The sequence below is a fragment of the Manis javanica genome, chromosome 16 (genome assembly GCF_040802235.1).
Source record: "Manis javanica isolate MJ-LG chromosome 16, MJ_LKY, whole genome shotgun sequence".
Classification (NCBI taxonomy): Eukaryota; Metazoa; Chordata; class Mammalia; order Pholidota; family Manidae; genus Manis; species Manis javanica.
The window spans coordinates 49845486-49859168 of record NC_133171.1 but is presented as its reverse complement, the minus strand read 5'-3'; the positions used below and the strand labels follow the sequence as shown (position 1 = coordinate 49859168).

The 13683-nt window shown below is 51.3% G+C and overlaps 1 protein-coding gene across 4 annotated transcripts in view; it reads right to left on the bottom strand.

Moving 5' to 3' along the window:
• LRFN2 (leucine rich repeat and fibronectin type III domain containing 2) overlaps positions 1–13683 on the bottom strand; it is a 176666-nt gene that overhangs the window by 85524 nt on the left and 77459 nt on the right. The window lies entirely within an intron of this gene.

Below are 13683 nucleotides of genomic sequence, written 5' to 3'. Positions count from 1 at the left end.
CTGCTCCTGGATGCAAGCACACCTCTGTCAAGCCATTCTCTTCTCAGCTGAAATGAAGTCATGTCTCTTCTAGGTCTCACCTGCAGGGCCTGCACCTCTCTCTTATCAGACCTGACCGAGGCACAGCCACACAATAGAATAACTCTCCACCTGTCCCCGTACCTCCTGGGAACCTGCCTGCTGCACTATTCCTTCACTGGGCCATTTGCCCAGCCTCCCATGGCCCATAGAGTATAATCAGTTTATATTTCAATGTTTCTTTCTCCAGGAAGCCCGCCCTGATCCCTACAACCCTTGGGTGGTATTGATGCTCCCACCTATTACCCACTGAAGATTAGAGGTAGTGCCAGGTATGGCACAAGCCTCCTGGTCTGGTCTGAAGGTGACACACTCCTGGTGTGAAGGAATCTCACCTCTTCTGCCTCCTTGAGGTCAGGTCTGTTTCTCCATCCCCCAAGGCTTCAAGGTGGTAGGTTAGGCAATGACTAGGATTAGGGATCACCCCAGAAGTGTGAAATGTCAGGTGCCAACCCAAGGAAGAAAACTGGCTGAGCCACGCAAAAGCACCTGCTGGGAGATGCCCCTCAACACATACACGTACCTAGGTACATACACCTCACAGCACACCCTGAGACAGACACCACCCCGCCAACAGCCCGCCTCCACCTCACACAGGCTGTGTCCCCGCTGCTCCTCTTCAACTGTCCTTACAAACCAGTGAGGACCTCCCACCCAAAGAAAACCACTGCAAAACCAAACACCAGGGCACCCCTTCCCGTAAGCCCCACCCAAACCCTCTCCACGCTTCAGAGCTAGAAGGAGACTTGGAATAAGGTTGTCTGGCCCCTTCCCTTCACAGGTAGGGCAACTGAGGCCCAGAGTGGGGCACTGCCTGGCTGAGGTGGCCCAGCTAAGAGGGGCAGGGTTGGGGACACAAGGTGGACCTGCCGACACCACCCCAGCTGGGCCTGGTGGAGGGAGACTGTACCGAGAGGAGGCCAGGCATCCAAGACACAATAGGCAGGGAGGCAGGGGAGGCTGAGGCAGCCCGGAAAGGTGCCAGGGGCACAGGCAGGAGCCGGGGGAGGGCTGCCTCGGGAGGGCAGGTGGTGAGGAGATGTGAGGAGGGACACAGTCACACTTAGAGCTCTAAGGAGGTGCTCCTGTCTCATCTCCTTCCTCCTGCTGAGATAAATGGCTTCTCTGCCTCACAGGGGTCCTGTCTTCCCCCCTTCCTCGCCTGACTTAGGGAAAAATAACAGTGAAAAGGTGGAAAGTTGAGAGCAGAGAGAGGGCCCACTCAGCTTCCCTCACATCTGTCTGTCCAGCCGTCTCCATATGGACTCCCCCACCCTGCCCACTCCATATGTATGGGGGGGTCCTGGCTCTGGCCTTTCCCCTCCCCTCCCCTTGCTCCTCCTGCACGCTGCCCCCTGAGAACGCTTCCCGTGACCCCTGCAGGCCTCCCTCCCAGCCAGTCCGCCTCTCCACCTGCCAGGCTTTCCCTGGCAAGCTGGGACTCCACCCGCTGGACCCTGTGCCACCCCCCTGGTCCCGGATGGCATGGCATGGCAGCACAGCTGCAGCACACCCCACGCCCCACTGTGGGGTCTGCCAGCTCCAGGAGGAAGAAGGGCCCAGCGTCTGTTGCCAGGAGAAGTCAGGCCCCTGTGGAAGCCAGCATCTTGTCCGAGTTCTGGGAAGGCCCGGGAGGAAACGGGACCAATTAATCCACATTTGCTTCTCCAGATTGGAGTACAAGTGGGGAGATGGAAGAATTAACCTTTTCAAAAATGTAATTTCATAAAATCATCTCGCTTGGAACAGACTCTCTCGTTATTACTATTATTTATGGCCATGTCTGTGCCTCAGGCCACCGCAGGTATGGAGAGACGGAGGCGGGCAGAGCAGGGCAGCTGCCCCATGGAGAGAGGGAGGCTGACTGAATGCCCAGGACTTGGGGTTCAGCTGTAGACCCCTGGGGCCCCCATGGCCCCCCACAGGTCACCTGCAGCTCCTCTGTAGAAGTGCTCCTCACTGAGATGGGGTCTCAAGTCCCTCTCAAGACTGTCACATGAAGGAATGGCTCCTTCGGCCCTCCTCAGCCGTGCCAAGTCCCCCACACACTGCTGTCCCCTGTCCTCCTTCTACAGCAAACTGCATGGCTGGTGCTACAAGGGCCAGCATGTCCCAGCCTGCCAGGACAGGAACTCAGGGGACCCTGCTGCCGGGCTCAGAGACAACATCAGGATGGGTGTGCTGGCCAGCGACCCTGGGTGGGGCAGCCACTTGCCTTCCCGGACCCCCATTACCCACCTGTCCTGGCATCTGCCTGGCATCCTCACTTCTCCGTCTGCCTTGAGTGACATCTCACATCCTTGACTCCTTTAGAGTCTTTGGCTCTCACCTATGAAATTTGGGGTCGGGGGGGGGGCATGAGTGCATGCATGACATGCAGGAGAGGCAGCAGGGAGACCAATGTGGCCATAGGGTGGGGAGAGGGGAGGGCAGCAGCAGTGAGGTCAGAGTAGGATCACAGGCCTAGTGGGCCATTGGGTGGACTTCGGCTTTTACGCTGAGGGAGCTGGGTTGCCAGTGCAGATCTGGAGTAGAGGAGGGACATGGTCTGTCTTATGCTTTCAAAGATTGCTGCTCACCTGTTCTCTAGCGCCTGGTCTGCTCAAGTTGCTCCATTCCTTCCCAGCAAGATCTCCCTTCCCAAAAGGGAACACTTGCGCACTGTTAGTAGGAATGTAAATCAGTGCAGCCACCATAGGAAACAGTAAGGAGGTTCCTCAAATAATTAAAAATAGAACTACCATACAACCCAGTAATCCCACTTCTGGATATTTACCTGAAGAAAACAAAAACACTAACCCAAAAAAGATATATGCACCCTTATGCAACCTAAGTGTCCATTGACAGATGAATGGACAAAGAAGATGTGGCATATATATATATATAATGGAAAATTACTCAGCCATAAAAAAGAATGAAATCTTGCCATTCACAACAACATGGATCGACCCAAGAGGGTATTATGCTCACTGAAATAAATCAGAGGAAGACACATACCATGTGAGTTCACTTATATCTAAAAAACAAAACCAACCAACAAAGAAACAAAACAGAAATAGATGCGTAAGTAGAGAGAACAAACGGGTAGTTGCCATAGAGGAGGTTGTGGGGGGATGAGGGAAATAGGTAAAGGGAACAAAGAGGTACAAAACTTCCAATTATGAACTAAGTAAGTTAAGGGATGAGGACTCAGACAGGGAATAGAGTCAGCAATAGTGTAATAACTTTGTAAGGCGACAGATGACAACTCCACTTAATCACGGTGAGCGGTCCTGTAATGTATATAATTGTCAAATCACTATGCTGTTCACCTGATATCAATATAAGACTACATATCAATCATATTTCAACAGCAAAAGACCTCCTCCCTCCCTGGAACCCCATGGGCCCCTCCCTTCACTTAATTAGCAATGATCACTGGGTACCCCATCAGCATGTGGCTTAAGTGCTGGGAGAGAAAGATGTGCCCCTGCCCTTGTCCAGACCACCCCCTGGTGGAAGAGAGAAGATTCCCTCCCCAGCAGCACCTAGAAGGAGAACCAGGTGGACCTCTAGTGTCCCAGGCTCTGGCTCCACTCTGCTACTATTTTGTTGTGTGACTCTGGGTAAGCAGCTTACCTCTCTGAGTCTCTGTTTTCCTTTCTGAAAAATCAAGGGTTTGGACCCTGCAGTCTAAGGATGCTTCCTGCCAGACCACTAATTCTCTTGCATCAATGGAGGCAGAGAAGAATTAGGGCAGGATTCTCATAAGGGAGGGGACCCTGTACCTGAGTCCCCAAAGCGGGTGAAGATGGAAACTGAGGTTCCCTCCCCCTTGTCTGCCTCTCCCCTTCTTGCTCAGCTCTCCAGCCTCCAGGCCCAACTCCCCTCCCAACCCCATCTTTGGCACTGGGCAGGAAACACGTTGAATCTGCCAGGTCAAATCAGATCAGCATGTGCGACAATTTAACAAAAGATGGATCTGGCATATGTGTGCAGTTTTTAAATAGAGGCTCCTTGGAGCCGGTAGTTTCACTCAGAATGAAAACAATTGATTATCTTTAGAGCCACTTACTGAGGCTTATCGGCCTTGATACAACCAGCCTGGGGTTTCCAGGGGCCCAGCAATTTTCACCTGCCCTCAGGCCTGCAACGGCCCAGTTCTTGGGGAGGGAGTGAGCACAACAGCATGGCAGCCAGTGTTCCCTCCTCTGCTGGGGGCTGAGGGCAGCAGCGGGAACAGGACTCCTGGGCAGGAGGGGCTGGATGGGCCTGGACAGTGGGGGGTCACCTCTTTGAAGGCCCAGAAGCAGACCCAGCTCTACAGAGCCCTGAACCATTTAGAGCAGGAGTGCCTGCAACTCAGTGGTGCCCTTGTGATGATGGAGAAGCAGACGAGGTACCACAGGGCACCCCTCCTAGCACACTGCCCGGCTGGCTGCTTATGCAGGCAGCTGGACACACAGGGAAACCAAATTCCTGGCCTTGGGGGAGCTTCCAGGCTAGTGTTAGTGTGGAAGGCAGACACCAACAAGCGCACATATATATTGCAAGATGTCAGGATGTGACCCATGCTTCCAAGAAACAGAGCAGGTCAAGGCTTGGAAAGGAATGAGGAATGAGTGCAGGCTCGGGGGCTCCTTAAGTAGGGCAGTCAGGGAGCCCTCCCCCAGGAGAGGACATGGGAGGGAGGGGGCTGCTCTAACACTTGGAGGGGGCAGGACTTCGGAGCAGAGGGGACATCCTGGGGACTTCTGAGCACTGGGGCCTGAACTAATGCCAGGGTCAGGGATGGGAAATGAACCCCCTGCCCTGTCAGCCTATCCTGGTCTTCTGCCTCAGTTTCCCTGCCTGGCACTCCAGTGCCCTGCTGGGCATGCTGCTGTGCTTGGAGTCCTGACTAGTACCTGGTGAGTGCCCTGGGCAGAGGCAGAGACTTGTTTAATGCTTACCAGCCCTCCCACCTCAGGGGAACAGACAGTATTTCCCACATCCATGCTGGGTGCCCTTCCACTGTGCATGGGCAAATGGCTTAAAATCATGAAGGGGTGTCCAGCTGGCTTTGCGTACTGCCCTCTGCCTCCACATGGCCCATTACTGGGCTTGACCGGCTGGGCTGGACATGCTCCCCCATACAGAGTCCTGTCGAGGATCCTCCTTACCATGGGAGAGGCCCAGTGGGACCTAGAAAAAGCCCCTGTGCTTTACAGCTCCTCTGGCAGCCCTCAAGCTCTGTGGCCTCCCCTCTTCCCAGCCTCCATCTCTCAGAGTCTGGTTTGTTTCCCGGCTTTTGCATCTCGGCCACACGGATATCCTGCCTAGACAGCCTGCTTAGCTGGGTGGTGGCCTCCACCTGGGCACTGACTTGCAGTTTGTAGGTCAGTCCTGCCCCATCCATGTCCAGTCTGGGCTCTAGGAGGCCAGTCATGGCCAAGTCCCAGGTTATAGTGACTCTCTGGCCCCCAAGCACAGACCCTGTGGCTGGATGAGTCCCTCAGCCTTCACAGCAAGGCTTTCACCTGAACCTAGCTTCCTGTAATGACAGGACAGGGTTACCCTATAGTTCTAGAAAAGGCCGGACAGAATGAAATGGACCACCCCAGGGACAGGCTAGAGAAAGGTTCCTGCTAGTGCTGTGGTCAGAACTGTGTTTACCACACAGGGTGTTAGGAACCTCAAGGAAAACACACAGAATGGGAAGAGGTTTGCAGTGGTGATGGAGCCCAGGACCAGGGGGAGACAGAAAACGGGGTTACAGTCCTGGCTCTGTTCCTAACAACCCGGGTGAACTTGGATAAGCAGCACTCTTGTTCCTTATAGTAAAATAAGGGGCTTTGGGTTAAATCTGTGGTTTTCTAGCTGTGTGCCATGGAAGGTTCCATGGAACCCTCTCAAAGAGCGGAGATGAAAGTAAGGGGTACAGTTCCCCCTCCCCCATTTCCCAACAGTAGATGTGCTTTCACCTCTGCTGTGTGTGCAAGCTGCCTTAAAATGCTTCCTGTAAACAAGATTGAGAGTCATACAAATCATTTTAAAGCCACTTTACTAGATGACTTTGAAATCCCAAGAATTAAAGATTAGTCACCCATTGATGACCTCAGCACTTGGCCTGCTCTCTCTCTCTCTCCACCACTATTCCTGCATCTTTCTCAGCAGCAGGTGATCTGTTCAACACCCTAGCCTCTGGGTGCACTAAGCCCCCAAAACCCTTAGCACCACAGATCACTTCCTTTTCTTCTCAGCCTTTCAGCACATGGTCATAGACCTCATCACCAATAACTACCTCACTTCTGAATTCTTGCCCTCGAGGCCCCCCTTGTCTGACTTCTATCAGCTAGAGTACTCTGGACTCCTGCGTTAACAATTCTCCCACCTCATGAGACCCCCTCAAACCCACCCTCCAGTCCATTCACCTTATTCACTACAGATCAAACACTGTTCTTATTTTCCTTTATTGCTCAGCCCAGATTTTACAGACCTGCCCCCAAATCATCCCTGATATCTTGGCCCCTTTCCCTCCTTCACACTCACCTGGAAAAACCTCCAACTCTGGTTAATCTCAACCACCCATTTCCTAGGCACCTGCACCCCAACACCTGACTGCTACCTAGGACCCTCTAGGGGACATCACACAGCTGTGATGACTGGTTCGATTTATGACCAGGCATACTCTGAACTCTGCCAGGATTCCTAGTAAATTCACTTTGCAGCTCTCCAAGAAAATTACATCAAAATTTTCCCTTATTCCTCGAATCAACATGTTCTCTGCTTGTAACCCCCTTACCTAACGACAGTGTTGATGAATGCTTCCTGGAGAAATCAATGCGATCAGAGACGTGTCTCTTCTTCCCACTCCTAGTTCACCCATCTACCTGCATCGACCCTCACATTCTATCTTCACTTCAGTTAAATTGGGTAACAAAGGTCCCAGTTGCTTTCTAAGACCAAGCCCTCCCTGGTGAACAAGATCACGCCTGGTCTCATCTTCTTACAGGCCTTCTCCCGCACTGATCCCCGGTTCCCGGCATCACCGCTGGCCCTCTCTTTGGATCATTCCCACTGACAAACGTGTCTCACTAGCTCACATCTTAGAAGAAAACCTTTCACTTGCCTTCGCATTGCCTCCCAGCCTTTCTATTTTCTTGCCCCACCTGCACCCCAGCAGAAGATTTGCTACTCGGTTACTCTCCTGCTTCATCCCCATCTCTGCATAGAAGGGGCTTTGATCAGAGTCACCAATGACTTCTTCAGATATCAGAGCCAAATGCTGATTCCGTTTTCTCCAAACCTAGATCTCCTTGGCCCTCAGCACAGCAGCCCCATCTCATTTCTGAAATGCTGTTCTGAGCTCCCGCTCTCTGGGTTTACCCCCAAGCTCATGTGTTGCCCCTTCTCTACTCCTCCACTGGCTCCCAGACCTTTATCATCATATTGCCCCTGGCTTTGCCCTTCAGCCCTCTTCTCCCTGTGTCTACACCCTCTTCCCAGGTGTCAGATTCAGTCATATCTTTCTATTTGATGCAGACTCTTGAAATTTTACCTCCAGCCCAGACCTGACTTCCGAACTCTGCCAGAATTGCCCATCCCGCTAACCAAGTTGCCATCTCCACTTGGACGTCCACTGGGCATCTTGAACTAAAGCAGAACAATAAATTCCCTCTTCCCACTCCAAATCTGCCCACCTTGGGGCCTTTCCCATCTCTTACATGCCCTACCATCTGCACCCTCAGTCACCCTCACATGGAATACCCCACCCATCACTACGTCTTGTTGGCTATGCCTCCCAAATCCAATCCCTTCTCTTCACCCTCACTGCTATTGCCTGTCCCAGGCTGCCGGCATCTTCCTCCAATTCTGGGTCCCTTCCAATCTGTCCTGCACAGATCAGTGGGAGGGATCTATCTAAACCGGAATCAGGTCAGGGCAGTGTTCTGAAACCTTTCAGAGGCTCCGGCTGCACCGAGGATGGAAGCTGGATCCTGACGGCAGCAGCCTGCAGGGTCCTGCGTGACTCAGCCCCTGCTTGCCCTCAGCCTCATTCCCCAGCCCTGCCCTCAGTCAGGAAGCCCCACACACCCTCCTGCTGCTCAGCCCAGTCTTGGGATCTCTGCACGTGTGCCTTCCACTCAGACCCTTCTTCCCTGCCCACCCCTCATCATTTGGATCTCATTTCATGATTCACCTCTTCTGAGAGGCCTCCCTTGATTGCCCTGGCCAAAGGGCCCAGCCCCAAGTCCCACCATCTTGCCACCACCCTAATACTAACCTATTTTATCTTCTTCACAGGCACTTAAAAGCACCCTACTGATGAGTGTGTGTGTGATTCTCTGCTTCTTCTGCTAGAATATAAGATCTTTGAGGGCCGGGATTCCATCTGTGTGGTTTCAGACTCTAATCCCAGCACCTGAAAGCACCTGGCACACAGTAGGTGCTTTTGAAGTAGACCAGACTAACAGCCCTAGATTGGTTCCTTGCTGACTGGCCTTCAAAAGCCAGTGAATTACTCTCTGCCTTACGATCTATAGCAAGAATTCTCACACCTGATGTGCCTCCAGCCTAGTATGAAGTATTAGATGTGATGGAGCTTTGCAGTTTGTAAAGCACCACACAAGGCTTCAGCCCACATGACTGCAGAAAGGGGAATGCAATGGAGAGGAGCTCATAGCCTCCCAAAGCGGGACCCTCTGGCCACACTACCCCCTGCCATCTAGGCCAGCAGCCTGTTCTTTCATTTGCACCTTTGCCTCTGCTCCTTGTCCCAGTCTTAGAAACCCCTTGGTAGCTCCTCTGGATGTCCCTACCCCTGACCCTGACCAGCAGACCACTCCCCAGTTCTTAACCTCTGAGGACCACAGCACCCCTTCTCCACCAAACCCACTGGGCCCAACCTGTTGCCCTTGTCAATCCCCACTCATCCCAAGGACTCTCCTGTTCTCTTCCATCCCACCCTGCCTTTGTTCTTCCAGCTTCCTCTCCAAACCCCCCAACTAAGACACCTGCCTCTAAACCTGTCTTGTGGCTTTGTTTACCAGCAGAAGTCGATGAAGCACTCTGTTTTCTCCTTTTCTGGGAGCCACCCATTACCACATTAGCATCTAATAAGTCCCGTGTGCTACACAGATGCAAGGTGACATTATACCTGCGGGAAACAGAAAAGGATGCACTTATAATAGGACAAGGATGGGGAGAGAAGAGGAAGCTGAGTATCTGACAATGCCTCAGTTTCCATGTCTGCATGAAGGAGGCTCTATGGCACAGATGGCCTAGATTTTCCATAACACACCCACCCCAGCTGTGCCTTCCTGTCTTCCCCAGGATTGATGCATGGCCTTTGCAGAGATGGTCTGGGGCTCCCCGGGAAGCAAGGATGATCAAAACAGCAAGATCAGGACAACAACTGTGGGCACACAGGGGATTCTTGGAAGGCTAGGGAAATGTCACCTCCCCAGTCACAGGTCATAGCATCCATTTATCATCCTTACTGTTGGGGAGCTCCAAAGATGGAACTGACCTTGAGAAGGAGAGAAGCACTTATGGGGGGGCCTGTGGGGGTGCTGAGGAGCCAGAGCCATGGGCCATAGGGGAGACTAAGGGAACAAGGCTAGTAGGAAAGGTCCAGACTGTCTGGAGGGGACATGGACTGGATGACAGCGTGCTTATACCTGCACTGTGTCCACACTAAAGGCTCCATCACTGACAAAGAAGTCTAGAGAGACTGAGTGGGAGAAAAAATGGCATCGAGCATGTGGATACATGGGAGACAGCTGGAAGGCTCTTCCACAGCCAGAGAAGTGGAGTGTCTATGCCACAAAGTCGTCACCTGCTCTCTGCTCCTTCCCAGTCATTGAACCTGAACTGCATTCATGGCTGAAGGGTCTACAGTTAAACTGGAATCCATACATACCACAGCCAAAGGCAGAGAGACCAGAGCCTGCACAAGAGGATCCTGACACAGCTATGAAGATATTTCTAGATATTTCTCAGACATTTCTGCTTCTATTTGCCAACTCTGTTGCTGTCTGCACATATGTCTTTTCCCATGTCTTAGCAAACAAGCTTGTACACTTGCTCCCAAATGTGTACACACCCTGACATTCCTAGGCACCATGATACCCAAAGGCAGCTGTTCTTACACTTGGTATCTCTTACACACTGTGCATACGCTCACATTCAGGCTGCCTCTGAGACCCCCACATGGACATGCAGCCACACACCATGTGTTCAGCACCTGGGTATGTCACTGGATCCCTTGCAGAGCTGACATTCTGGTGCACCATCCACGGAGATGCAGAGACATGTGCCCTCTGAGCCCTGCACAGACTTATTTGCTCATGTAAAGGTGCTCAAACAGACCCTAAACAAACGTGTATTGAGCACCTGCTTCATTCCCGGAAGCATGCTTGATGCTGGAGATACACAGGTGAGCAAGACCAGCATGGTTCCTGCCCTCATGAGAGAGCCTTAAAGGCACACGCACAGACACGGGCCCAACAGCTGCATGCGTGCATGTGCACACACACACACACATGCATACACACACACACACACACACACACACACACACACACACACACACACAGCTCTTGGTGATTTTAAGTACACATCCAAAGTCAAAGCATTTTTATAGTGCTCCAGGAGGCAGCTCACTCAGAATGAGGAGTGGGGCCCCTCTAAGTTCAAAGTTAGATCTGTAAGTCGCCCATTCCTCTCCCTGGTGTGCATTGCTTCCTTTCAACATCACATCATCTCCACTGTCCCCGTCATGTCCCTGGAATAATTAAAGGGCCTGAGAAGCTGCCCACAGCCTTGAGCCCCCCTAATGCTGCTCAGGACGTCTTCCAGCCCCCTGCCATTGGGACAGGAGCCAAGCGTGGCCCAGCAGCCAGGGATTTTTGCTGAGATGTTGCATTACAACAGAAACTGCTTCTTCCAGACACTTTTTTTTTTTTTTTTTTTTGCTTTTGCTTTTAAAGAATCAGAAATAACTTGGCTGTAAAGATGTGCTTTGGGCAGAAAGCTGACTCCTAGGGTCAGAGCCCAGGAGAAGATTTCTGCTACACAGTTTCAGGGAAAATAGCCGGCGCTCAGCAATTTTTATTTTCTAAGGGGTAGAGAGAAAATACAATTGGAGTGGATTTAGGGCTTTGCAGGGCTCCCCTTCAGGTTGTGGTGTGTGGGTGGTTTCTCTTTCTTCCCCAGCTGAAGAGAGAGCAGCGGAAAGGGCAGGTGGAGGGGAAGCTGACCTGCTGCGCCTGCAGGGGGCCCAGCCTGAGAGGAGCAACCCACTGACCACGCGGTGCGGTGTGCCAGCCTGGAGGGTCTGGACCCAACAACACAGGGTAGACACCAGCTCTGCCTTCTGCCAGTTGTGGGGACAAGGCTTTTTGAAAGTTATTTGTGCCTCTGTTTCCTCATCTGTAAAATGGGGAAAACAATAGCATCTCCCACATAGGGCTGTTGTGAGGATTACATAAGTCTGTATATTACATATCAGACTATAGCATGGAGTTCACTTCGGGGAGGCCCTGCTATACCTTCAGAGGAGGTTGGGTCTTGTCTGCTTCCCATCCTTCTCCAGGTAACTTGAGTGTGGGATGGACCAAGCGTGACACCCTCCTAGTCCTACAGGTCCCCACATGGCGGACTAGGGGACACCACTGTGCAGACCACTCTGCTTGCCCCACCTGATCCTCACCCAGCTCTGTGCCCCGGGAGGCTGGCCTCACAGACTGCATGCCTCGGGCCCCTTGCCCTTTCATTTCCAGCCATTGGCTACGGGGATGCATCAGCAGCAGCCACAGGGCAGGAGAATAGTGTGGTTGGGGACTTCTGTTCAGCGGCCCCCGCTGGTTCCTCTGCTTACCACTTCAGGCCAGGGAGCAAGCTAGTGACTTCCCAGCACCACTAGCCTTTGGGTGCTTCAACATCCTTACTAACCCTGTCAACTCTGCCCGTGACTTTGTAAATACTCATTCCTTCAGATATTCTGGAGGGGAGTGAGAGCAGCAGTGCATAAGGAAATGATCGTGGCTGTGCACAAAGGTTTCCCTGCGAGGATGTCCACCACAGTGCTGTTTATAATGGTAAAAAATGGAAGGAACCTAGAGGTCCATCCATCAGGCATCAGGGAAGTATCCGGACCATGTCCTGAGCTGCAGCCATGAGGAACAATGACAAGTACAAGAACTGTCACCAATTCTGGGGAATAGTCACTACCTACTTCTAAGAAAAGCTGCAGGCCTCAAAGACTAGGGGCAACTTGATACCATCAAAACTAGTATGTACAGGTTTGGAAAGAACATGTATAGGGAGAACATACACCAAAATGCCAACTGTGTTATCCCTGAATACGTGAACTCTGAGTGGTGGTTGGTTTTATCCTTTGTCCATTTCTCCCCTTTTTTCCCCACTCTCCACATTGAGCAAAAATTACTCTATTGATTGGATGTTACTGATAGTACAGGTGAAACTATTAAAAATGATGTATTTAAAGATTTAATGTCATGGGAAAATGAACACCATAAAATGTTAAATGAAAAAAATTGAATCTCTCTCTCTATATATATATACACAGATGGATATAGATAAATAAATTACATATATGTGTATATATATGTATATGTGTCTATATATGTCTAACATAATCTAAATATTATTTACTATTATATATAATATTTTCATTTAAAAAGACTGGAAGAAAACAAAATGTTAATAGAATTATCTAGAATGAATGGGATTATGGGTAATATTTTATACTCAACTACATTTTCTGAATTTTCTACAATAAGCATTGGTTTTTAAACAATCAGATTAAATTTTTAAATTGTGTGAATCTAGGATGCTTTAGGCCAGAATATTCCAAAGTGTAGACTCAGTCCTGCACCAATGTGCTGTCTTTGCCCCCAGTATGCCGGCTTGGGGGTCTCCTCCAGAGGGACCAGGTAAACTTGAGACCAGGTGTCCTTATGAGTGTGGCAAGGTGAGGGCAGAAGCCCTCATGGAATTGGGGGCTGGGCCCAAGGGGAGTGGAGTCTGAGAATCCGGGGGCAAAGAGACACTCTGGGGAGTCTGAACCTTCTGCTTTGTGTATGTGGGTTTTACCTGAGGTTCCTCACTGAGTGCATCCTGATTCTACATGACTGGCCTTGTGCTGAGCCCAGTAGAGATCCAGAGAGGGTGTGACCTGTTCAGGAGACAGAAGGGACTACGTGCAAGTAGAACTCCCTAGAGGGTTAAGTGACAAAACAGTAATAGTAGCAACCTTGCCATTTGTAAGGGCTCAGATAGACATACACCATTGCACACACAACTTCATTACTTCCCACCCATAGCGACCCTATAGTGGATTGTCATCACCTGTTTCCCCAATGAGGAAGTCAAAGCTCAGAAAGCTTCAGCGAGTTGCGTGGGGCCAGCTTACAATATAAGACACAACAGAGCATTCACAGCCAGCACCAAGAGCTGTGGGGTGAAGGTCACCCCTAGGGCTTCAGGGAAGACTTGAAGGAAGGGAGGAATTTCCAAGGCAGAATGGAAGCCTGTGGGCTGTCAGGACCTATCTGAGAAGAAAGGGCTACAGCTACCAGCCCTTGGAAAATACTTGTGTCCATAGGAGGCCAGCCGCAT